Source organism: Crinia signifera, chromosome 6, assembly GCF_055691185.1.
Source record: "Crinia signifera chromosome 6, ASM5569118v1, whole genome shotgun sequence".
Lineage (NCBI taxonomy): Eukaryota > Metazoa > Chordata > Amphibia > Anura > Myobatrachidae > Crinia > Crinia signifera.
Genome location: NC_139222.1, coordinates 202,446,993 through 202,470,625, shown reverse-complemented (window position 1 = coordinate 202,470,625; position 23,633 = coordinate 202,446,993). Strand labels below are relative to the sequence as shown.

General features: G+C 47.2%; 1 protein-coding gene across 1 annotated transcript in view; it reads right to left on the bottom strand.

Moving 5' to 3' along the window:
- Window positions 1-1,019: 1,019 nt before the first annotated feature.
- Window positions 1,020-23,633, bottom strand: part of SMIM36 (small integral membrane protein 36) — a 65,115-nt gene continuing 42,501 nt past the window's right edge. Inside the window, exon 2 of the mRNA XM_083145557.1 lies at window positions 1,020-1,611. The gene's annotated coding sequence lies outside the window, so the exon portion shown is untranslated. The remainder of the gene's footprint in view (window positions 1,612-23,633) is intronic.

The following is a 23,633-nucleotide window of genomic DNA, read 5'->3' as shown; positions in this document are numbered from 1 at the left end:
GACTAGTTGTTTGTAAGGATATCATTATGTCTGCCCCAACCATCTTTTAATTGCTCTACTGTCTTAGCGTCTACCACCTCTGATAGGAGATTAGCCCAATTGTCCGCTACTCCTTCTGTGAAGTTATTTTTCCTCAAATTAACCCTGAACTTACCTCCCTCCAGTTTCAGTGCATGTCCTCGTATCCCTACTACTTAACTACCTTTGAAGACTGTCTTATTTACCTGGTTAAAATCCGTAATATATTTTAAAGTTACGATCATGCCTCCCATGTGCCTTCTCTGCACCAAACTATACATATTAATATGTTTTTAGTCTTTCTGTTCAGTTTTGTTATGTACTGTAGGCCATGGACTATTTTAGTTGACAGTCTTTGTTCAGTCCCTAAAGTGTTGATATTATCTGGGCTATGGCCTTCAAAACTGGTCACAGTATTCCAGATGAGGTTGTACCAATGACCTATACAGTTGTAGTATTACCTCTTTCTTTCTGCTACTAACTAATCTACTTTTTTTGGTATTAAACTATAGTTGACATGTTCTTGACCAATTTTCTAGTCTACCTAGATCATCAATCATTTGTTTTACCCCTCTTGTTGTTTCCTTTATGTTGAATACCTCTGTGTCATCTGCAAAAATACATACTTTCCCTTCACTACCATTTGCAATATCACCAACAAAGATATTAAGTCCAAGTACAGATCCCTTGGTTACTCCACTGGTGACCTTTCTCTTCGATGTCATTGGAGTTTTATTGAAGTAGTTGTAACTAACCTGTACTTGCTGAGATGTCTAGGACAGTGACACATCTACAGTGAAGTTGTTGGACCTGTGTTAATAATAATATAAACCACTGTGAATCACCACAAAATGTTGAATTTTGCCGCAATTGTGGAGCCATGATAACTCCAATCACTGAACCAAGTCCCTCAACAGTGCCACTTTGTACCTCCTCTTCATGAAATCAGCATCTATGCTACATTAGCAATATACTGTGGTGAGAGAAAGTTTTCGAAACCATTCAGAATAATTGACATTTATTCATGAATTTATGTTTTAACAAGTCTCACAAATAAACTATAAAAAAAATAAAATTCTCTTTTTAATTTCTTTATTATACACATTGATCCATGGTTCACTATTGTGTGGGAAAGTGAATCCTTAAGATACCGTAATCAGCTTTATTACTATCTTGAGTCTGATTTTCAATTCTCCATTCAATCAAGATCTCTGAGGTCCTCAGGGAGTCATTGATGTTCATGCAGCATAAATATTTACAAAACTATTTCATAATTCATGAGCTTCCATAGCCCCTCTTTCACTTTTGAGCAGATTATGTAGACATGAAGAATTTCAACACTGTTCATAGTCTCAGTTGTAATTTTTCAGCAGAAATTCCTCCACATGTAAGAAGAACATTGTTTTGAAGTTGCAGATAACTGTATGGTAATGGCTAAGGAAATGCACGAAACTGATTTATTGATGATCCTCAACAAGTGTGGTATGTATGGGAAGACACCAATGAGTACCACTGTTCTCCGAAATAAACATTGTCCATCTTGTCTTTTCCAAAGACCACTTGTGCAATCCAGAAGGCTTTAGAAAGAATATTCTGTGGATAAATAAAGTCAAATTAGAATTTTCTGTTGCAAATTAAAAATGTACCAAATTTCCATAAAATAAATAAATGTATCAAGACTTTTCACAACCAGATTGCTCTCAGTCATTGAGGCAATTACAGTATACAGAACAATTCCATGGCATCTGTCTGTGATTGAACCAGTGCAGAATATGGATAATTCAGCACAGCAATTCTAACAATTCTACTACATAATCACCAAAGTAGAACAGCATTATTTTTGGGAATGGCAGTTAAAGTTCAACCAGATTGATATATTGCAGCATGATTGAATCAAACACTTTGGGTGTGATTCAGGTTAGTTTGCAAAAGCAAACTCCTTCTTTCATGGACAAAACCATGTGCACTGCAGGTGGGGCTGATGTAACATGTGCGTAGAGAGTTACATTTGGGCAAATTATTTTTTTCTGTGCAGGGTAAATACTGGCTGCTTTATTCGTACACTGAAATTTAGATTTCAGTTTGCACACACCCCACCCAAACTTTCTGTACATTAAAGAAGGAGTTTGCTTTTGCAACCCAACCAACCTTACCCTCTCCAAAATGGTTATTTGAAGAGTAGCCAGGTGTGTGGAGATGCTACTGTATTATACTAATTTAATTATTATTATTATTATTATTATTATTATTATTATTATTATTATCCTTTATTTATATGGCTCCAAAATGATTCCACACACCTAACAAAGTACATAAACAAATGAACAAAACAAGAAAACATTACAAGACAATATAGGACAAGTATGTACGTGGCATATATACTGTACATTATTCCTGCATCAATGGACATGACACTAATATAATAAGAATCAAGATGGCTCAGAACGAGGACTAAGGGCCTTATTCTAGTTCACTCTTTCTGACAAAATCCTTCTTAGATGGACAAAACCATGTGCACTGCAGGTGGGGCAAATGTAACTTGTGCAGAGATAATTAGATTTGGGTGGGGTTTTACTTCAAGTTGAGATCTATATTGCAGTGTAAAAATAAAGCAGTCAGTATTTACCCTGCACAGAAACAAAATAACTCACCGAAATCTAATTATCTCTGCACATTTTACATCTGCCCCACCTGCAGTGCACATGGTTTTGTCCATCTAAGAAGGATTTTGTCAGAAAGAGTGAACTTAAATAAGGCCCTACGTGTCATTGTAAGTAGTATTGTGTAGAAGATAGTCTAACTAAAAGAAGAAAAAGCACATGAATGAAGAGGACCTTGGTCATGAGATCTAACATTCTAAATGGGAAGGGGGCGGAGGGGGGGGGGGGGGGGGGCAGATAGGCACAGTGACACATATGGGGTAGGCAATGAGCAAGGAACAGAGGCTTATGGTAAAAGATAGCTTGTTTCATGAAGAAGTTGTTCTTAAGAGTATGTTTAAAGTTTTGTAGAGAGGTGGGAAATCTGATAGAGGGAAGTAGAGAATTCCAGAGAAAGAGAGCAGTACATGAACAATCTTGGAGGCAAGAATGGGAGGAAGTAATCAGTTGGCAGGAGCTGCAGTGTGCATTTGTGGAGCAAAGAGGATGGTGATAAGGTTAGAGATGTAAATGGGATATAAATGGGTTTCCGGTTTATGATCCAGTGTCAAAAGATAAAATTGGATTTCAAGAGGGGAAGGGGGGGGGGGGGGGGTGGGAGTCAGTGTATGGCTTCTAATTTGAGCAACACTGGTATCTTTAGCCAGTATTTTGCATATCTCTCACAGATGTTGGCACTCATTTTGCACAGAACATCTACCATTGCACATCCAACTGGAATGTTTTACAGCACTCATAGGGGGGGGGGGGGGGGGGCGGGGTGCCCATGCACCCCCTAATCACTAGCTCACCAACATACCCTGCCACCGCCTCCAGCCTCCATCCCACAGCCTGCCCACACTCACATTCTGTCGACGGTGGCCCTTCCAAAAATAGGTGCCACCTGGGAGGAGACAGACACTGGAGGTCTTGCTGGACCACTAGTGTCTGTCACAGCGCACCATGCGCTACCAACAAGTGCAGCAACGAGCATGTACTACCTCCCCATCCTGGTGATGAGCATTTAAGTCCCCTTGGCAATAAGCAATATACCTCTGGCAAAGAGCATGTAGATAAGTGGCACTTATTAATATTTAGTAGGCATTACGGTGTAATCGATGTTAAGGTGTGTGGTATAAATTGTTATAGGCATCACGATGGGTGGCATTATGTGTAATGGGCATTACGGTGTAAATGTTTGCATGGCGCCTTCGGCGTGCACTGTCCCTTTTTCTAGTGTGTGTGTGTGTGTGTGTATGAGTGGGGGAATGATTCATTCTGAAGCCCATACACATAAATAAGTCACCTTCTAATTAGTTTGCATTCTTTCCCAGTCAGCGGTGATAGACACGCCCAGTAGGTAGTGATAGATACTCCCCTCCAATGGGCTGCGCACGCCTATGACAGCACTCATCTTTACCAAAGTAGTGTTTTATTACACTATGTAGGCTATAAATTAAGTACCGCAATTCATACAACTGCTGACAGCAGGAGGTGAGACCTAAGGACACAAATAATCTGGCCATCACCACTCACCCGCTTCTTGTCTCAGGGCTTCTCCCAGAGAGGAGACAACAAAAGAAGGTAAGTATGGAACAAGTATTGAATAGAACAAACAGCATTTATTTAACTCTTTGAGTGCCAACATCTCTGAGAGCTGTGCAATATATCCGCAAAAAACACCAGCGTTGCTCACATTTGTTCTTTTAATTCAAATGAAAAATGTTGTGTAATAAAAGACTATGTACGGTATTCAATTTGGGATTCTGACTGTTAGAACATCCCTACAGTTGGAATCCCGGGCCTTTTCGCTCCGCTTGACAGATACTTGACAGGCGGAATTTAATGTTCTGACTGTCGAGTTTCGAAAAGTGGGCGTGCCAGAAAAAAACGGCGGTGGATTGTCAAAAAACGGGCGTGAATTCGACAATCCCCGGCCGTTACCAACAAAACAAATCCGACTTCTTTAAAGTCGGATCTGTTTTTGCAGAATCCACCTTCAATGCTGTCGGAAACAGCAGCATTGAATAGGCGTCAGCCGCTATTTCCCCTGGTGGAAATAGTGGCCAAGATTGAATACCGCCCATTATATTTCCTATATTAGGTAAACATTACAGGTAATCATAAATAATTGGGTTTTTATAGTGCTGCGCTCTGCCTAAGTATTAAGGTGTGTGTGTGTGGTCAGAATAACAGTAAATTATTGAACTTGAAAAAAACACACTTTACTGATAAATCAAGGTGCAAATTGACATATAGGGGGAAATTTACTAAAGGAAATTTGTAAAAAAATAGGTGTATTTGTATCCAGAAATACACTTATTTTTGACATTTACTATCCCGAAAATACGGCAATTCGTAGTTGTATTGATGTGCTATCAATACCAATACGAATTGCCGTATTTTCGGGATAGTAAATGTCAAAAATAAGTGTATTTCTGGATACAAATACACCTATTTTTTACAAATTTCCTTTAGTAAATTTCCCCCATACATGCAAGATTTAAAGATAAAATATAAATGAAAGTCAATTCATACACACATTGTCTGCAAGTATAAGTGAATAATAATTTAAATAAGCAACAGTTGCCGATATGTGCACAAACTCCCAAGGAGTCAGATTGGTGGTCTGTCCTGGTTGGGCAGTATTACAGGTAATCATGATGAATAAAAATGTTTGCTTGGCAATTGTAACACATTTTGACAAATTCACTTGGCTCTCAACGGGTTAAGCCTCTTTTGTTCAGTGTTAATGCCTCTTATTCTACTGAACTTATATTGATTATTACTTCTAATTAAGTGGCTCCTGTACTTCAAAAATGTGTGTTTGTCAGAAAATCTTTTACTTTTACTCTAGAAATAGTGCGTCACTGAGTTTCTTCTATTCCTTCCAACCCCGTATGTACGCAATTTGAGCATACAATACCGTATGCTTGGCCATACAATACTGTATGCTTGGCAGGCAATTTTCGTAACTCCATTCTTGCCCATTGCCCCTGCAGCATTATGGAATCAAGAGATTTCAAAAAAGATATAGGAGATACATTTACCTAATTAACAGGCATCTGCTGAACATTTGTTACTGTAAATTTGGACTAATCTGTTTTTTTTTTGTCTTATACAGTTTGTACCGGTTATTTTCCAGCTTTCTGATTCTCTAATGAGATTATAATGCTTTCTCCAGACCCTAGGGAATTTCTTTATCTTCCATAATCAGCGCTGATAAATATGACACACAATAACAAAAGGGAATAGTGGTTCACTGGGGAATGTAGTCTTATGATTACAAGCTAATTACAGCCATTGGGTTAGCAGACTCTTCAGACACAATACACTATAAATATATAGTTGCTGCATCCATGCATGCAGCCAGCGCTGTGCCACTATTCCCAAAAGAACACAGTTTAGACGCTTAGCTCCAGGTAACATGACTGGAGAAAGATACAGCCTCCACCTCCATTGTTTTTCAAATCCTATCTTATGGTGCATACACACAGGGCCTTATTCAGATTGATGTGTGATGTTTTGTGACTACACATGCGCATAGCCAACCCGCTTTCCGTACAGGTACTTGCACCAAGGAGGTGTCTTAGATTTGCAGGGAATTGCGCTGTGCGAGTGTGTGTGTGTGTGTGTGAGGGGGGGGGGGGGGTGGTGTGGTGTGGGCGGCGACTGGTGGACTCACAAGGCAGCGAAATTCATAGCCTTGCGAGTCAATCCGAATAAGTGCCGCAGAGGAATATGAGCTACCAATTTTGACTATATATCTAAAATCAATAGAAACGTAGCAAAAATTGTGTGTATACAGCTTGTGATGCCGATGGGCACCCACAAGGCAGCTCAAGAACAAAAAGACTGCACATGTACAGTAGGTTAAATTTTATTATATAGTGTACAACCTAGTTTCCAAGTATAGTCAAAATCTTACATAGTCAAAATCGCACAGTGTATATAGTCAGTATTGTGGTTTCTGGGTAGTTCTACGAAATTGCATTGACAAAATTGTGTGTATGCTCCTTTATAGTAAAATTAACTTTACAAAATATTTTCAATTGTCTTTAGATAATGCAAAGAAGCATTGTTTCCTACACTCCCATTGGCTGCATGAATTGGCCCATTGTGGCCCTGTCACTGCTTCACAGCGCCTGTAATATTGGCATTATAGTGGTATGTAGCTCTCACATATCCTGCCTGCTTCTTAGTGAAGCAATCAGTGTGAAGATAAAAGCATTGAAAACCCAATAACGGGGTGAAGGGGGTGGGGCTAAAAGCCAAGAATTATTTTGTTTAGCCCTGCCCGTGGACCAGAGACTCTCGGGCATTTCCCCCTGTTCAACCTGGTTCAGCTACAAAATGTGCCCTAATTTTCTTAATGTAAAGCGTCCGCCAGGCCGTGAGTGGATCCTGTCTAATCTTCATCTTCATATTCTGGTTCACTCGCAGGGGGGGTGTGTGTGGATGGTATTGTCGACCCGACTTAGGTCGACAGTCATTAGGTCGACACCGTTGGGTCGACAGGCAACTAGGTCGACAGGGTTCTAGGTAGACATGGGTGAAGTTTGACAGGTGTCTAGGTCGACATGGGACAAGGTCGGCATGGGTTTAGGTAGACAAATGCATTAGGTCGACATGGGTTAGGTCGGCAGGTCGCGAGGTCGACATGGGTTGTTTTACTGTTTTTCAAGATTAGTGCGGATCAATCCATTACCCCTTCCCCTTCTTTTTAGAAACAAGTGCTGCTTAGTGTGCAATATTAGTCAAGGAGTGCTGCCAAGTTACAATATAATTCCAGGGGTGCTGCATCAGTCCAGGGGTGCTGCTCAGTGTGCCGTATCAGTCCATGGGTGCTGTTAAGTGTGCCATATCAATCTACGGATGCTGCTAAATGTGCCATATCAGTCCAAAGGTGCTGCTAAGTGTTTGTGCTGCCTACTTCTGTCACTTGTGTTAGCTATCCAGCTACCTCGGTGCAATGTTTTGGCCTAAAAACAAAATCATGAGCTGTGAGGTGTTCAGAATAGACTGTAAATGAGTGGAAATGAATGTAATTGAGATCAATCATATTATAACCCACAAATAAAAGGGTAATATTAACCACTTGAGTGGTGTTTTTTTTTTTAAGGGAGTGCTCCCCACTGGGCGAGATTTTCTGGAGAGCGCTCCCTAAAAAAGCCAACCACTGTGTCCCCGGGTCCGGGCAGCGCCGCTGAACTGTGTATAAGCCGCTGCCCGGCCCTGCCCCCGGCAACCCGGCCCTGCCCCTGGCAACCGGCGTGACATCTGTGCACTGTCACACAGCCGGGGGTGGGGAGACGGGAGGGAAAGGGGATGTGCCGTTGAGCAGACGGAGCCGGGCAGCGCTGAAGCTGAGTTCAGCTATCAGTGCAGCAGCGCTGCCCGGCTCTAACCAGTGGCATTCCCGAGAAATTTCCTTGCATTTGTGAGACGCAGAACAGTGAAAAGATGCTGGAAGAGTGCCTGACGCCAGGGGCGGATTGAGGTCTGTGTGGGTCCTGGACAACAAAATTGTGGGGGTCCCCACAGACACCCCCCCCCACATTCCCCCCCCCACCCCCCACAGGGTTCCTGGGTAGTGCAGGGGGTCCCTGCAGCAGTCTGAGCAGTCAGCGCCGTGGTCCTTGCAGTGTATGGGAAGTTAGCGGCGGGGTCCCTGCAGCAGATGGGAACTAGTAGCGGTATTGGCTACTAGTTCCCATTCGCTGCAGGGACCCCACCGCTGACTTCCCATCCACGGCAGGGACCCTGGCGCTGACAGCCCAGACCGCTGCAGCAACTCCTTGCCCGTCTACGCTGCGCTAGCCTGCCTGCGCACCCCGATCCCACTGCCCAAGCATGGGGCGACAGGAGCAGCAGTGCCAGTGTGGGGGATCCTTATGTGTGGGGGCCCTGGGGCAACCGCCCTTGTAGCCCCGTGCTTAATCCGCCACTGCCTGATGCCATCTGTCAAGCATGATGGAGGCAATGTGATGTCCATGGCTGCTTTGGTTCTGGTAAAGTGGGAGATTTGTACCAGATAAAAGGGATTTTGAATAAGTAAGACTATCACTCCATTCTGCAATAGCATGCCATACGCTGTGGGCAGAGCTTGATTGGAACCAATTTTCTCCTCCTACAGGACAATGACCCAAAGCACACTTCCAAATTATACAAGAACTATTTAGGCAAGAAGCAGGCAGCTGGTATTCTGTCTGTAATGTAGTGGCCAGCGCATTCACAAGATGTCAACCCCATTGAGCTGTCGTGGGAGCAGCTTGACAGTACGCTACACAAGAAGTGCCCATCAAGGCAATCCAACTTGTGGGAGGTGCATCAGGAAGCGTGGGGTGACATTTCTTCAGTTTACCTCACCAAATTAACAGCTAGTATGCCAAAGGTCTGCAATGCCGTAACTGCTGCAAAAGGAGCATTTTTTGATGAAAGCAAAGTTTGAAGGACAAAATTATTATTTCAAATAAAAATCATTATTTCTAACCTTGCCAATGTCATGACTATATGTCCTATTAATTTTGCAACTAATTTGATAAAAAATAATCAGTTTTCATGTAAAACACAAAATTGTCTGGGTGACCCCGAACTTTTGAATGGTAGTGTATCAGCGCATTGTGCTGTGTGTATGATCGATCTGCCGACCACCCAGATAGCTGCGGCGGTAGCCACCGATGATCGACAGCTCAGTCGGTGTTGGCATACAAATGCACCCGCCCACTTTTGATGAAATTTCCGACAGATCAGGCAGTGTGAATGGAGAACACGCTGCCCAACCCATCTGTAGATATATCTTTATATCTATTGATCTGCAGATATATCTATTAGTGTGTACCCAGCTCTATACTCTTGTAAGATATGTTGTCAGACTTGCACTTAGGGCCTGATTCTGATTTGGAAACACTGGGCCCAATTCAGGCCCCATTGGAAAGGGCTGAATTCGCTATTATGTGCATGTGCAGAACCCCTGTGTGAACGCCATCAGCAAGTATCACGGGCGTTCGGCAGGACGGTGGGCTGCACTAACCTGTTTGCTAGGCTGAGAGTATACGTACCCTAGTGAAAAGGTCTGAATTAGGCCCATAGTAAGAAAGTGGAAGTAAAAACAATGCTGCAATGGAAGGAGAACAAATACATACATTTTTTTTAGCCTGCTGGGAAAATACTGGCTTCTTTAACCCACAAGTGCTGACAGCTTTAATGTTTACACTGCATTGTACAGTAGATCAACTTAAGCACTTCTGTGTTTCTGTGCTAGCCAACATACAAAAGATTCATTATGCACTGACCAGCTATGATCCTTTACATACCTCCCAACTTTTAGTTATGTCGAGGAGGGACACAGGTGTGCGGCGAAGGCACGCACCTGGAATTTCGGGGCGGGCTTGCCACAGGAGGGGCATGGCCTATAATTGTGTCGTCCCGCAAGGCCACGCACCCATTTTACGCTGTTGGGACATGGCAACAGGATCCCGACGTCAATTCGCCCTCTAATAAGCAGCTAAACATAGCTGCTAGAGCGCGAGCTGTCTAGTACTATGCAGTCTCTGATTGTTTGTGTAGTGCGCACTACATCCACCACCGGGCCCCATGGGAGCGGCAAGCGCCAAGCAGCAGCTATTCGCTGCACAGCCTGATACCTGGCAGACACTGATTTATATACCTTCCACGGCAACCTCCCCCGCCCGTGGGACACTGCAGTCCGTGGATGGGACACAGAGACAGGCCCTGATAATTGTCCCCTAGCGGGCTCGCTTCACTCACCACGTTTCGCTTGCCACCCTTCGCTCACCACACGCGGTGGCTCACTCCACTGCGCTTTACTCTCCACAACTTTACTAAAGGTAATACATGGTGGTGTGGACACAGGAGGGTGGCATGGACCCAGGGTTGTGCGGGTTACGCTACTTAAGTACCGTAGCGTAAGCTGTGGCCGCAAAAATGAGGAAGTACCCTTTCCTGTAACAGTTTGTGGGCCAGATGTATCAAACTTCAAAAAGTGATAAAGTGGAGAGTGTTAAACACCCAGCCAATCAGCTCCTACCTGTCATTTTTCAAAGCCAGGTCTGTAACATGTCAGTTAGGAGCTGAATGGCTGGCTGTTTTTATCACTCTCCTGAAGCTTGATACGTACAACTGGCCCAGTGTGTGACATGATACTTACCATTAATTATACCCCGTTCTCACTGCAGCCAAATTCCCGGGTCTAGCACGTAGACCCGGGAATTTTCCTTTTAACATGGGATTTTTGGCAGTGTGAACGGGTCGCATACCTGTGTGCATACAAAGTGTGTCTGTGCTGGGTTTTGTTCTTACCGCTCTTCCAGGGTACAGTAAAGGGGTGTACACACGATGAGATTTTGGCAGGAGATTTTGACTATATAGTGAAAATCTCCTAGAAGGTTAGCCAAAATCTCCCTATTTTTCTCCTGCATAAGGTGCGTACACACGGTGCAAAATCGCGGGAAATATGGTCGCTGAGCGACCATATTGCCCGCAATGGGAGTGTGCCCCGGCGATATATCGCCGGGTGCGCGCTCCCGTTTTTGCCCCTTTGGTGATCGCTGGTCGCAGGAACATGCTCCTGCGACCAGCTGATTACCACTGCCGGGCTCCCCCCGACAGTTTTTTTTACATCAGCGACCATCTCTGGTCGCTGATGTAAAGTAGAAACTGAGCAATATATTGCTCAGCCATATATTGATCAGCAATATATGGCTGAGCAATATATCTCCCCCGTGTGTACACAGCATTAGTCAATATCGTCTAGCACAGATTGCTTAGCATAGATTGACTGTGCAGGCAAGGCAATTTTGACTAGATCATAAGGTGTGTACACACGGGAGCAATATTGTGTGAAATCGCTGGGAATATGGTCGCTGAGCGACCATATTGCCAGTGATTTCGAGCGCAGGTGGCGATAAATCGCCAGCTGCGCGCTCCCGTGTGCACTGCCTAATGGTCGCTGGTCGCAGGAGCATGCTCCTGCGACCAGCGGCTTTCCCCGCGATCGCTGTGCCGGGAGGTCAGCGCCGGGGAGATCAGCATTGATCTCCCCAGCCCCGTGCGGCTGCTCCCTCCCTCCTCCGTTCATAGTGACAGCAGCAGCGTCTGCTGCTGCTGCGCTCCCCCTACGCCCCGTAGCAGTGTCTCCTTTTCATCGCTGATGAAAAGGAGACACTGAGCAATATGGTTGCTGGGGATATATTGCTAGCAATATATCCCCAGCAATCATATTTCCCCGTGTGTACACAGCATTAGACTATCATTACTGAGACAAAATTGCTAAGTCAAAATCTCCAGTGCATCTAGTCAAAAATCTCTCTCAAAATTGCTTAGTCAAAATTGTCCATTAGCCAATATCTCAGAGTGTGTACGGGCATTAAAAGAGCATACAGTATCAGATGATATATTTACACATTGCACGTACCACACCCTTATCACCTATTGTACAACAGCAGCAGGTATGTGTCAGATGATAGCAAATCTGCATACAGTGTATGTGCACGGTGCACCTCATGTTTTATGGCAATGTTTTATGGCAATGTACAGATATTTTATGATATTCAAAATGTTTTTCCAGTGTTGTACAACCAAAGATATTTTATGATTATTGGCCCTTTGTAGTTTCTGGTGTACTACATCCTACTTACAGTATTTAAATTTAGCTATATTACATAAAGGAAACACCATCTATGAAATGTATTAGATAGCATGATATAGATTAGAGATTACTAATGTGGGGTGGGTTAGGGTTAGGCTGGGGGGAAGAGGTAGGGTGCAGGGTTCGAGAGTTAGGCACTAGTGGGGAGGGTTGGGATTGGTCTGCATGGGGTTTAGGAAGTGCATCAGTGGGATATAGCCCAGGCCGCATGGTGAGGGATTGCGTCAGTGTGATAAAGCACAGGCCGCAGGGTGAGGGAGCATGTCAGTGTGATAGAGTGCAGGCTGTATGGTGAGGGATTGCGTCAGTGTGACAGAGCACAGGCTGCAGGGCGAGGGAGCACATCGGGGTTATAGAGCACAGGCCGCATGGGTAGGGAGTGCATCAGTGTGATAAAGCACAGGCTGCAGGGTGAGGGAGCACATCAGGGTGATAGAGCACAGGCCGCATGGTAAGGGATTACATACCTCCCAACAGTCCCGAAAGTGCACAGCGTCTATTCCCGCAGCCAGGGGGCTGGGGGCATGGCTAGAGGCTCGCAGAGCCTCGTGGGAGAGAAGCGAGTATAGGCCATGCCCCTTTAATTATGCCACCTACTGCGTGCATCCCACTGTCCCGTCTCCGTCTCCCTGAAAGTTGGGAGGTATGGGATTGCTTAAGTGTGATAGAGCGCAGGTCATGGGTTAAAGGAGAACATCGGTGTAAGAGTGCAGGCCGCATGGGTAGGGAGTGCATCAGTGTGATAAAGTGCAGGCCGTGGGGTGAGGGAGAGCATCAGTGAGATAGAGCGCAGGCCGCGGTTGAGGGAGAGCGTCAGTGTGATAGAGCACAGGCAGCAGGGTGAGGGAGGGTGTTTGTGTGATAGAATGCAGGCCATGGGGTGAGGGAGGGTGTCAGTGTGATAGAGCACGTTGGTGTGATAGAGCACAGGCTGCATGGTGAGTGAGCACATCAGTGTGATAAAGTGCAGGCCACAGGGTGTGGGAGAGTGTCAGAGTGTCAGTGTGATAGAGCGCAAGCCGCAGGGTGAGGGAGAGTGTCAGTGTAATAGAGCACAAGCCGTAGGGTGAGGGAGAGTGTCAGTGTAATAGAGCACAAGCTGCAGGGTGTGGGAGAGTGTCAGTGTGATAGAGCACAAGCCGTAGGGTGAGGGAGAGTGTCAGTGTGATAGAGCGCAAGCCGCAGGGTGAGGGAGAGTGTCAGTGTGAAAGAGCGCAGGCCGCAGAGTAAGGGGGCGCGTCAGTGTGATAGAGCGCAGGCTGCAGAGTGAGGGAGAGTGTCAGTATGATAGAGTGCAAGCCGTAGGGTGAGGGAGAGTGTCAGTGTGATAGAGTGCAAGCCGCAGGGTAAGGGAGAGTGTCAGTGTGATAGAGTGCAAGCTGTAGGGTGAGTGTCAGTGTGATAGAGTGCAGGAAGCACAGTGAGGAAGCACGTCCATGTTATATAGCCCCGGCTGCATGGTGAGGGAGCACATCAGTGTGATAGAGCGCAGGCCATGGGTTAAAGGAGCGCATCAGTGTAAGAGTGCAGACCCTGGGGTGAGGGAGCGCGACAGTGACAGAGCGCAGGCAGCAGGGTGAGGGAGTGTGATAGTGTGATAGAGCGCAGGCCATGGGGTCAGGGAGCGTCAGTATGATAGATATTAGGCTGCATGGTGAGGGAGCATGTCAGTGTGGTAGAGCACAGGCTGCAGAAATAGGGCTGCTCCCAGAAATTTCCCCACCTGTTTTATTAACCCCAATCTGCCTTTAACTCCAACCATACTCAATAAAGACACACGGCAGGTGTTATAACCTTTGGAAATCTTAACTTTGGTTATAAAGCCTGCCGTGTGTCTTTATTGATTCGAGTGCCGCCACCCCGTCTACATTTCTACGTTTGCCTTACTCCCACGTGGGAGTAATAGCTGGGAAGGCACCGCCACATCATTGAAGGGATTCAGCATTGAATCCCGGCGTTCAGAATCCCGACGCCGGAATCCTGACAGCCGAAATGCCGACAAGGGGGGGACGTGGATAGCCCCCCCCCTTGCGGGCTCGCTGTGCTCGCCACGCAGCGGGCCCGGTGCCTCGCTACGCTCGGCACACTAATTTATTCTCCCTCCAGGGGTGTCGTGGACACCCACGGAGGGAGAATGTGTCGGCATTTCGGCGGTCGGGATTCCGGCGTCGGGATTCTGAACGCCGGGATCCCGACCGCCGGGATTGTAACTGCATCCCCATTGAAGCACTCCACTGCTTGCCAGGAGTGCCGCCGCCTCCACCCCTATATACTGTATGTGTATATATATATATATATATATATATATATATATATATATATATATATATATATATAAGTTTTGGGCAATGATTAAAAAATTTTATTGCGATTAATTGCATTCAATTTTTGCGATTAACTGCGATTAATCGCACTTATAGGCACATCAGCGCCGCTTACCTAAAATCTTGTTGCCAGGGGTTCCGTGCTCATTGCCAGGTGGGATTACATGCTTGTTGCCATGGTGGGTTCCCTGCTTGTTGCCAGGGGAGGGTTACTTGCTTGTTGCCAGGGAAGTTTACTTGCTCATTGCCAGGGGGGTTTACTTGCTCGTTGCTAGGGGGGTTATGTGCTCCATGCCAGGGGGGTTTACAGTACTTGCTTTATGCTGGGCGGGTGGGGGGGGGGGTGTTTACTTGCTTGTTGCCAGGGGAGGGTTACTTGCTTGTTGCCAGGGAAGTTTACTTGCTTGTTGCCAGGGGAGTTTACTTGCTCGATGCCAGGGGGTGTTTTCTTGCTCATTGCCAGGGGGTGTTTTCTTGCTCCAAGCCAGGGGGTGTTTTCTTGCTCATTGCCAGGGGGTCTTTTCTTGCTCCAAGCCAGGGGGTGTTTTCTTGTTCCAAGCCAGGGGGTGTTTTCTTGCTCGTTGCCAGGGGGTGTTTTCTTGCTCCATGCCAGGGGGGAGTTTACTTGCTCCATGCCAAGGGGGGTTTACTTGCTCCATGTCAAGGGGGGTTTACTTGCTCCATGCCAGGGGTTGCAGGTCCACAGTGCTCCTGAAATCTACACTTCCGGGTAGAACTGTGTGTCCACTCTGCATTTCCCTGACAGACGCTAGGGGTAAAGGAGCACCTCTAGCGTCTGTCTCCTACATATTCGGAGGGGCGCAGGGTCTCTGTCCTCCATCTACATGTGGACGGAGACTCTGCACCCCTGCAGCCCCATCTCCCATTCATTTCCCGTGCCTGCCAGCCCCGTTTTACTGTTCCCTGCTGCCACAGCGCCCCTCCCCCGTGCACCCCCGTCCTCCCCCCCTGGGTTAACTGCGTTAAACATTTTAATCGCAGTTAATGTGCCGGCATATTAATGCGTTATTAACGCGTTAACGTGCCCAGCACTAATACCGACAAACCTGTCAATCAAAACAGGGCCGGACTCGGGAATTCCCGTAGATAAAAGAAACTCCACTGGGGGGGGTGTCTTTGTGCCAGCGCTCACCTGCTCCGGGTCGGGTCCCGGGGTTTCGGGTAATTGGTCGCTCCACACAGGGGGGGTTCGGGTATTGCGGCGGCAGGCCGGCTGCTCCACACAGGGGGGGTGCTGCCGGGATACCGCTGTGTCGTTCCATGGGGGTGTGTGTGGTCTGGTGTGTGTTTGTCAGGTGCGGGGGGTGACGGGAATGCGGCCAATGCCGCTACGTAATTCCAGGGAGGGGGGGGGGTTGCGGATGCTGCCGGCACTCACCTCCATCCAGGGGGGGACCTGCTCCAAATTGCCACCCTCCAGTGGCTGGCGCCCTAGGCAAATTCCCAACGCTGCCTAGTAGTGGTGCCGGCCCTGTATATCATATCAAAAATGGGATTGTAGGGCTCGTTGACTGCTGCTTCCTCTTTCTTTTGGATGGGTGATTATAAGTTTGCGCTATAAGTTGATATGATATACTTTGCATTCCAGTCCTTTTATGACAATGCATTGGTCAAATAAACTGTATTAATATATCTTTAAAAGGAATGCTGCCTGATATATGAATCTGGATATAATGACCTTCTGAAAAGGCTGAATACACTAAGGGGCATGAGTAACATAAGTAGATGTGGACCCATGTCAACATTTTGACTGTCGATCTTCCCAATGTCAACCTGTTTTTGTCAACCTAATGGACCGTGTTGACCTAAAGCCAAGTCAGCATTTTCAGTGTGTCGACCTAAGGCCTGTCGAACTTCAGTGGTAAACCTAATGCACGTAGACCTTCCTGTGGTCGACCTAATGATCCACACCTGTCCCCAGCCCCTCTGCTACACTGAATAGACACTTTGCATATGCGCACAGCATCTATTCTCTGCTGCTCTGCTGAGCAGAGCAGTGGCTGGCAGGTGGGACTCCCAACTGCCCTCCCACCACGGAACACTGCTGGGCTGGACTCTGGACTGTCCCAAAAACCGGGATTGCTCTGTAAAAATCGAGACATTTGGGAGGTATACACTGCTGGCTGCAGGGCCGGTGCAAGGCACCGGAGTGCCCCAGGCGAGTCGGGGGGGGGGGGGGTGTACCTGTCCTGCGGCTGTGTATATAAAGCTTGCGGCGGCTGCGGCGGCAGCGGGGGGTCCTTGCAGCGGCGGCGGCAGCGGGGGGTCCCTGCATTCAAGAAATAACAAGCGCTATCCGCCTGGCTACGCGGAAGCGCTTCTGTTGTGAAAACACTGGCCGCACGGCGCACGCTGATTGGCAATCAGCGTGCGGCCAGTGTTTCCACAACAGAAGCGCTTCCGCGTAGCCAGGCAGATAGCGCTCGTTATTTCTTGACTGCAGGGACCCCCCGCTGCCGCCGCCGCAAGCTTTATATACACAGCCGCAGGACAGGTACCCCCGCGGCACGGGGGGGCGAAATGCCGCCCTCCAGTGGCCGGCGCCCTAGGCAAATGCCTAGATTTGCCTAGTGGTGGTGCCGGCCCTGGCTGGCTGATTAAGAACTGCCTCTAAACTTCTGGCTATACTGTATATAAACTTGTAGGTTTCTATTCACACTATGGGGGAAATTTACTAAGATGGGAGTTCTATTTCACATGGTATATTGCTACAGACCAGTGGTCAGGGAACTCGGTCCTCATTACCCCACGCAGTGCATGTTTTGCAGGTCTCCTCACAGAATCACAAGTGAAATAATTAACTCCACCTGCGGACCTTATAATATGTGTCTGTGAGTAATTAGTACACCTGTGCACCTGCTGGGTTACCAGCAAAACATGCACTGGGTGGGGTAATGAGGACCGAGTTCCCTGACCACTGCTATAGACAGAGATACGGGGGTGACTAGCGCTCTGGCTTTAAACTGAAAATAGGAGTGATGTAGTATCTGTAAGGCTGGATAAGCAGCAATGATGATGTAACCAATAAATGTGATAAAATAAATATTCTATTCGATATAAATGGGTGTAAATACACCATATGGGGTGCGGGTGGAGGGGGGGATGGGGGATGGGAATGTGGAAAATGGGGCTCTCTGCAGGGGTGCAGGAGGGCGGGTGCTGGCTAACACTAGCCTGAGTCCAGATCGATGGGATAGGAAAACAGAGCACACCCTGCTTCACCTCCTGAGGTGAACGCAGTCCGTGTGTTCTGGGGGGAATGGAAATTGGAGGATGAGTCCTTCTAGCGGTAACCGCTGTGCAGGTCCTGGATGGTAACAGAAAGTCTCTCGCAGTAGGTCAGTGTAAGTTTGCCAGGTGTCGCTCGGGGAATCCCTGGCGGTGCACCTAACACTTACCTGGTGCCCGCTGGAATCTTCAGTAATTCCGTCCCACGCCGCTTCGCTGTAGACGGACTTAATCCTGCTGGTGTCTGCACAGCCGTGCAGATCACCAGTGTAGAAAACCGTGTCGCTTCCACAGGAATAGAGGCACTTCCGGGTCCCGCTGGCGTGCGTTTACCGGGTGCTTCCAACTCCTGGAGTGACACGGGCTGCACTCCCGGTGGGGAGGAGACTGCTGGAAAGGTCTTGAAGGTGTGCAGGTGTCGTCCAACGCGTTTCAACCCCGCTGGGGTCTTGAAAAAGACCCCAGCGGGGTTGAAACGCGTTGGACGACACCTGCACACCTTCAAGACCTTTCCAGCAGTCTCCTCCCCACCGGGAGTGCAGCCCGTGTCACTCCAGGAGTTGGAAGCACCCGGTAAACGCACGCCAGCGGGACCCGGAAGTGCCTCTATTCCTGTGGAAGCGACACGGTTTTCTACACTGGTGATCTGCACGGCTGTGCAGACACCAGCAGGATTAAGTCCGTCTACAGCGAAGCGGCGTGGGACGGAATTACTGAAGATTCCAGCGGGCACCAGGTAAGTGTTAGGTGCACCGCCAGGGATTCCCCGAGCGACACCTGGCAAACTTACACTGACCTACTGCGAGAGACTTTCTGTTACCATCCAGGACCTGCACAGCGGTTACCGCTAGAAGGACTCATCCTCCAATTTCCATTCCCCCCAGAACACACGGACTGCGTTCACCTCAGGAGGTGAAGCAGGGTGTGCTCTGTTTTCCTATCCCATCGATCTGGACTCAGGCTAGTGTTAGCCAGCACCCGCCCTCCTGCACCCCTGCAGAGAGCCCCATTTTCCACATTCCCATCCCCCATCCCCCCCTCCACCCGCACCCCATATGGTGTATTTACACCCATTTATATCGAATAGAATATTTATTTTATCACATTTATTGGTTACATCATCATTGCTGCTTATCCAGCCTTACAGATACTACATCACTCCTATTTTCAGTTTAAAGCCAGAGCGCTAGTCACCCCCGTATCTCTAACATTGAACCCAGGTTTGGACAAACCAGACTGAGCAGCCGGCACCCAGGCAGAGCGCCCATCTCCCTCTTTCTCTCTCCACTGCTATAGACAGCCTATCAGAATCTATTTTTATATTTGGCACCTTCTAGAACAGGGGTAGCCAACTCCAGTCCTCGAGAGCGACCAACAGTTCATGTTTTCCAGCTCACCTAGCAGCTGCACAGGTGTAGTATTTACTCACTGACATGATCTTCACTTGTGATTCTGTGAAGAGAAAAAGAAAAAGAAACTCGGGTGGGGTGCACTCTTAGGGCTGTTTCACACAGTACGGTTCCTGCCGCACGGTGAAATCCCGTACGGTCAGGGAGCCGCGCCGCACTCAGAATTTTATAATGGCAGGGATGGCCACAGCCCGGCAGCCGTCCCTTCCAGTGGGGGGATCCGGCTGCAGCCGTGCGGCCGGGCCGTGGCCGTCCCGTGTGAATGGACACAATAGTGTCCATTCACAACTGCTGAGTGCGGCACGGCTCCCTGGCCGTACGGGATTTCACCGTGCGGCAGGAACCGTACTGTGTGAAACAGCCCTTAATCCCCATTCTAGAAGTTGCTCAGTTAAACTGCTTTAACAATTTATATTTTTATTTTTTACTTTTTGATGCCAAGTCAAATAACTTATGGACTATCTAACTTTAAAGTCCAGTGTGCGAAAATAAAGATAAAAAAGAATTTAACAAAGTATTTTTAGAAAAACTTTTAGAAACCATTATTCTTGCCTCTGTCCCTGCAAGTTATTTGCAGACAATTATGATGGGACTGGTGCAAAAAAATTATTATTGGACAGGATATGAGTACGCTAATTCCGTATAAAGCTGACCATCATATATCCTTAATGCCTCTGTCACATTGGCATTATGGGTATTCACTCAATTAAATTGAGATAAGGATTATAATCATAAATCAGCAAATTAAATTCAGAAGAAGCAAATAAAGTATGTACAACATATCATATTTACATATATACAAATGTATTATTCTCCCCTCACAGTGAATTGGCTTTTAGGGCTTTGATATAAGTAGCTTTTCTGGCAACAGTGTGTCCCTGAACAAGATTATATCAGTGGAATAATTGTATCCATTCATTTTTGCAACTTGTCTCCTGTATGGTTCACGTTATGCTCTCAGTAAGCTTTAAGGCTGTATTGCAATAATGTATCTACTCGCAATCAAGCAGCAGTCCAATCGTTCCCCAAGCAGCACCTCATTCATCCAGGTTTTGCACAATCAGGGTATACTGAATATCTACTGATAATCACTCTGTAGTTGCTGGCACAGACACCACAATATGTTAAATTAGCTGACACAATTTACAACTTCAAAAATAGCCGTAACACGGCGATAGGGGCTGAAATCGCTGGAAATATGGTCGCTGGCGACCATATTGCCAGTGATTGGGAGTGTGCCCCGGCGATAAATCGCCGGGTGCGCTCTCCCATTTTCAGCCCTTTTCTAATCGCTGGTCGCAGGAGCTTGCTCCTGCGACCAGCTAATTACCTCTGCGGCGCCGCCAGCAGAGGTTCCTTTTCATCAGCGACCATCTCTGGTCGCTGATGCAAAGGAGACACTGGACAATATATTGCTCAGCAATATATTGCTAGCAATATATCTCCCCCCGTGTGTACGGGGCTTCACACAGCCATGCAAAATCCAGCTGTATATATATATATATATATATATATATATATATATATATATATATATACACAGGTAACAATTTCCTATATGCAAAAGAAAAATATGCCTGCAAATCCTATATCAGCAACTATAGTTCTGTGAGGAGACCTGGAAAACATTAACTGTTGGTAGCTCTCGAGGACTGGAGTTGGCTACCCCTGGTCTAGAACAGTGGTTCCCAACCCTGGTCCTCAAGTACCCCTAACAGTGCATGTTTTGCAGGTCTCCAAACAGAATCACAAGTGCTATAATTAGCTCCACCTGTGATATTTTCAAATGTGCCTGAATGAGTGCACCTGCTGGATGACCTGGAAAACGTGCACTGTTGGGGGTACTTGAGGACCAGGGTTGGCTACCCCTGTTCTAGAATATAATAGATGATGTCTGATTGGTTGCCCATAGCAATACCCCATCTGAAATCAAGCTTCTATCTTAATAAATTTCCCCCAATGTAATCATTTCCATTTTCATTACTGCTGGAAATATAAGTACTAATTGTTTTTTTAAAGACATAAAACAACACATATGTAGTATTTGTTTTAAATAAAGTGTTTTTTTTTTGTTTATGGAAAACATACCTCAGCTTCTTAAATAGTTACTAAGCTAGACTAATAAAAATATGCATGACATATGCTTCATGCTGACAAGGAGGTCCAAACCGCTTAGATTTTTAACAATTAATAGAAGTGCTGGATTAGTTCTCAGGTAGGCTGCTATAGCCATAGGCTGTTGTAGTCAGTGTTAGATTCAGTGTTATTCTCATCTATTTATAGGTAGTAGAAATTGTGTAATGTTAACATCTCTGCCTTACAGCACTGAGGTCATAAGTTCAGTTCCCATCTGTGCTTGTATATTCTCCCCGCACTTGCATGAGTTCCTCTGGGTGCTCCAGCTTCCCCCCACATTCCAACAATATAGTGGCAAAGGTGCCCAAACATGGTACAATTGGCAGGTGTGCAGGGGCGTAACAAGAAGGATGTGAGCCCCATAGCAAAATCTTGGAAGGGTCCCCCTCCCCCAATTGTCACTACAATGCCCATTGTGGGTGTGTGTGTGTGTGTGTGGGGGGGGGGGGGGGGAGAGTGATAGACTATGAGACAGCGGGTGTAGGGCAGAGAGAAAGGGGGAGAGGGCTTTATGGAAAATGAGGGAAAGAGAGAGAATGAGAGGGAAAGAGAAGAGCAAGAGGGAAAGGGAGGAGGCGAGTAGGATTGAGAGTGTTAGCGGGAGAGAGAATGAGTGAGAGAAAGTGAGTGGATCAGCGAGAGGCAGAGGGAGAGGAAGAGAGGGTCAAACAGGGCTAAAGATAGGATGGGCGTCAAGGAGAGAGTGTGGGACTGTGCCAGGTAGAGGGGTGGGGGTGAGACCATCGGAGAGGGTATTGGGGAGAGATAGGGCTATAGAGAGGGTGTGTGGTGGGGGTATGAGAGCACAGGTAAAGAGAGGGGATGGAGTCTGTCAGAGAGAGGGAGGAAAGAGAGAGAGAGGGGGAGCATGGGGAAAGAAGTGGGGAGAAGAGAGGATAGAGTCTACGGGATAAAGAGAGGGAGATAAAGAGGTGAGACAGAGGTCGAGTGGGAGATTGGCTTGAGAGAAGGAGCAGTGGCAGGGGAAAGAGAGCAGGAGAGCCCCCCCCCCCCCCAGTATAGATGGCGTGGTGTGCATCCGTGTACCTCTCCAAATCCCCCCCCTCCCCTCCCCCTCCAAGAGGAAAGGTGGCACTGTACCCCGGCAGCAATGGGTTCCACTCACCAGTGCCAGGCTACCACTGCACAGCATGGCCGGGTCCCCGCACATTAGGTCTCCTGAGCACACTTCTGGTTTTTCACACCGCTGCGCCGGGTTTCCACCACTGCGCACACACAGCACACACACATGCTGGGACTTGGAGTTCTCCAAGTCCCTGCATGCAGGGGAGGCTTGCTGGGATTTATTGTTCCACCACAGAACCAAACACTTTATTCTATTTCTTACACTTTAATGTCACCAGCCCAGCCCCCACAGCCCAGGAACAGCCTTGGCCTTCATCCTGGGTCGGGGATGCCCTGGAGGAGGGAACCCTTTACTGGGGGGGTTTAAGAAATACATAGAGACCTCAGCTCCCCTTCCCTCCCCCCTGTATCTGACTGATCCATGTGGCCTAGACTACAATATGTAATATAAATATGTAAAGTACATATTGCATGCGATTCCCTACACAGGGTGCTGTATGAACCCGATACGGTCATTAGGTCTACAGCAACTAGGTCGACAAGCATTGGGTCGACACCACTAGGTCGACAGGCAACAAGGTAGACATGGGTTTAGGTTGACATGGGTCTAGGTCCACATGGGTTTAGGTTGACAGGTCATTAGGTCGACATGGGCAAGGTCAACAGTCAAAAGGTCGACATGGGGTTCTTCACTGTTTTTTGAGCCGACATGTGCCGACAGGCAATATTTCATGCCCTACCCTACACTAGGGCATGGTGGGAGAATAAAATAGTGTGCCGAGCGTAGCGAGGGGATGCGGTGCACTTCAAGCTGTCCAGTCCATTTCGACTGTGTTGACATTCGGGTAAAAAAAAAAACCTCCATGTCTACCTTTTTGTCTGTCGACCTTGCCCATGTCAACCTAATGCGTGTGTCGACCTAGACCCATTTCAACCTTGACCCATGTCGACCTTAACCCATGTCGACCTTGCTGCCTGTCAACCTAGTGGTGTCGACCCAATGCTTGTCGGACAAGTTGTTGTAGACCAAATGATCCACACCCGTATGAACTAAACAGGACCACGCACCACGTGGTAAAATTAACACAGAACGATTTGAACT